The following is a 2855-nucleotide window of genomic DNA, read 5'->3' as shown; positions in this document are numbered from 1 at the left end:
TGAGGCCAAATTAGAACAAAGCAATGATCCACACCAAGGATGGAGCCTTTCAGATTTCAAGTAAAAGTGGTCACTGTTTGAGCACAGGGTGCACTCTGGCATCCTTTTCCCTCTGAAGCCTTCCCTAGTGCTCTCAGCCCTGCTTCCACACAGAAAACGTAACACCTTTGACCATCTCTGGTCAGATGATCGAAGACAATGCTTCTTGGCCTTTCCTGACTTTCCTTGGCGACTGAACTTTGAGCACCACCTATCATTTGTGTGTTGGTTTGTTTATGGGATTGGAAGCAGAGTGCCTGCTGTGTTACTTGATTACAGGCACTGAAAATGCCAACTAGAAAGCCCAATCTCTCAGCTAAGGGAGCTCCAACTGAGGTTTGGCCTGCAAAGGTGGTGGTTTTTGAGCTGAAGGGTGAATCAACGCCAGCCCCTCAGGTAAGAGATGAGGGTGATGGATATTCCAAGCCAAAAGTATTGGCTTAGTGCCATGGCTCATGCCTGTAATCCTACCACTTTGGGAGGCTGAAGTGGGAGAACTGCTTGTGCCCAGGAGGTTGAGGCTGCAGTGAGCTATGATGGTGTCCCTAAACTTGAGCCTGGGAGACAGAATGAGATCCTGTCTCTAAAAAAAAGAAAAAAAAGTGAAGGTAAAGAAAGAATAACCTGAGCTGAGGAGAGACACAGGAGACCATGACACATTTAGAACATTTACGTTCATATAGCTGGACTACAGAGTGTATGTGGCTCACAGGAAGCTGGAAGAGGCAAACAGAGAGGTAGGCAGGGGCTAGATCACGAAGAGCCTTGTAAGCCAGGTTTTAAAATTAGCTTTGATCATGAGGGCAATGCAAAGACATCAGAGAGGTTTAAGCACAGAAGTGATACGATCAGACGGGCAGTTGAATAATAACAAGCAATATGTGTTCCAAACAAAATTTGGAAAATCAGAAAAGCACAAAAATAGTGCAACAGATGTTTTTGAATGTCCGGGACACATTATACGTCTAAGACGTTCACGACATGACCTTTTAATTTATTTTTTCCTGTTGCTTCAGAAAATTCCATTCTAGGACAAAATCTTTGCTTCTCTGATCCCATTCTGTCACAAAAATGCTCTCGTTTGAATACTGCAAAAGTTGTGTGAAGTGTAATATTACACCTTCAGTATTTTATTCACTGAAAAGCTCTTCTCATCCATCTGGCTAGGCTTGCTTAGTCTTGGAAGCTTGAAGTGAAGGAGGGGTGCACAGTCAGCGTTTTCTCTCTTCTTCTACCCACTCGCTGCTCTTTCCTTAGGCCTCTGGGGATGGATTTGGGCAAATGACTCAGATTTATGTGACTTACACAGTTGTCATATGGTGTGCCATTTGCACCTTGGAGATCCTTCTACTAGGGACCCCTGGCTAGAATGCCCTCCTCCCAGGTGGCTTCAGCCTGCAGGTGGTTTTCTTGGGCAGTGTCCCCTTTGACATGGACAGTGAATGAGTCCCCTCATTCCACAGCCCACCCATCAAAGCACAGCTCTCTGCCAATGAGCCCTCTCTCTCTATTCTGTGGCAGGGAAGGCCCTTTTAGATTTTTACCTTTAGGCTTCCTCTGGTGAAAGTCAGTCCTGTGTCTCTCAAACTCCAGGACACACAGATCAAGGACTCACTCTAAATGACTTGTAACAACTCCTCACTTGGCTTAAAGGGAGGCAGTGTTTCCTGGGGCAGGAGTAGGGTGGGTGTGGAACAGTGCACCGGGACCACTGCCTATAAGGAAGCCCTTGCTGGGTCTTCTTAAGTCCCTAAAGGAGGTTTCTAGCCTCTCTTCCATAGCCTAAGGTGGTAATGCGCTTATACTGACAGAACCCAGTTCACAGTCTCTTTGTGTGCCCTGAATATAGCTAGGGAGTCTAGCAATTGGTCTAGCAATAAAAAATTGGTCTAGCAATTATTATTATTATTATTTTTTGGCAAGTAGATAGAGGCTTGCTTCATTTTAATGGCTGATCTAAGTAATCACGGAGGCCAGTATGTACAGACAAAGGGGGAGCTTTTATTTCTTGGTCTCTTCCTCCTTGGACAAAGTCTTGACGATCTCCTCCCTTTTGGCCTGAAGGCGCTCTTCACGGTGCTTGCGTGCGGGCCTCGTCTGCCTTCCGCTTGTGGATGTGTTGCATGAGAATCGGCTTGTTTTTGAACACATTCCCCTACACCTTCAGGTACAGGCTGTGATACATGTGGCGATCAATTTTCTTAGATTCTCGGTAACTTGAGCAGCCGGCGCAGAATCCTCGCCCTCCTCATCCACGTGACCTTCTCTGGCATTCGGGCATTGGCTGTACCCTTACGCTTGCCTATGCCCATGTGCCTGCCCTGCCGGCGGGCCAAGGTGTTTTTCTGGCGGTCAGCCCGAGAATGGACCGCCACAGGCTTGTAGATGATCAGCCCATCCTTGATCAGTTTCCGGATCTGCTGATGGGAGTTAGCATTGGCGATTTCATATCGGGTCCAACCAGACCTTCTTGCCACAGCGGAAGACACCAGAGGCGAGCCCCTTCTGAAGCCTGAGCATACTCATGGCTGCGGCCGCAGCAGAGAAAGGGAAGAGCACCTGGTCTAGCAATTTTTTAGAATGCGCCAGGGTAGGACCTACCATAGTATTCTTAGTCTTTGAAGGGTTGAGAAAATAGAGGAAACAATTTTCTTTAAAAAACGAAAATCACAGGCCAGGTATGGTGGCTCATGCCTCTAATCCCAGCGCTTTGCAAGGCCAAGCCAGGCAGATCACCTGAGGTCGGGAGTTCAAAACCAGCCTGACCAATGTGGAAAAACCCATCTCTATTAAAAATAAAAAAGTTAGCCAGGCGT

General features: G+C 47.1%; 1 pseudogene; it reads right to left on the bottom strand.

Moving 5' to 3' along the window:
- Positions 1–1988: 1988 nt before the first annotated feature.
- On the bottom strand, positions 1989–2576 carry LOC101046399 (large ribosomal subunit protein eL19-like; annotated as a pseudogene).
- Positions 2577–2855: the final 279 nt, after the last annotated feature.

The sequence above is a fragment of the Saimiri boliviensis genome, chromosome 19, assembly GCF_048565385.1.
Source record: "Saimiri boliviensis isolate mSaiBol1 chromosome 19, mSaiBol1.pri, whole genome shotgun sequence".
In the NCBI taxonomy this organism is placed as follows: Eukaryota; Metazoa; Chordata; class Mammalia; order Primates; family Cebidae; genus Saimiri; species Saimiri boliviensis.
Note: the sequence above shows the minus strand (reverse complement) of the source record. Positions and strands in the feature narration are given on the sequence as shown.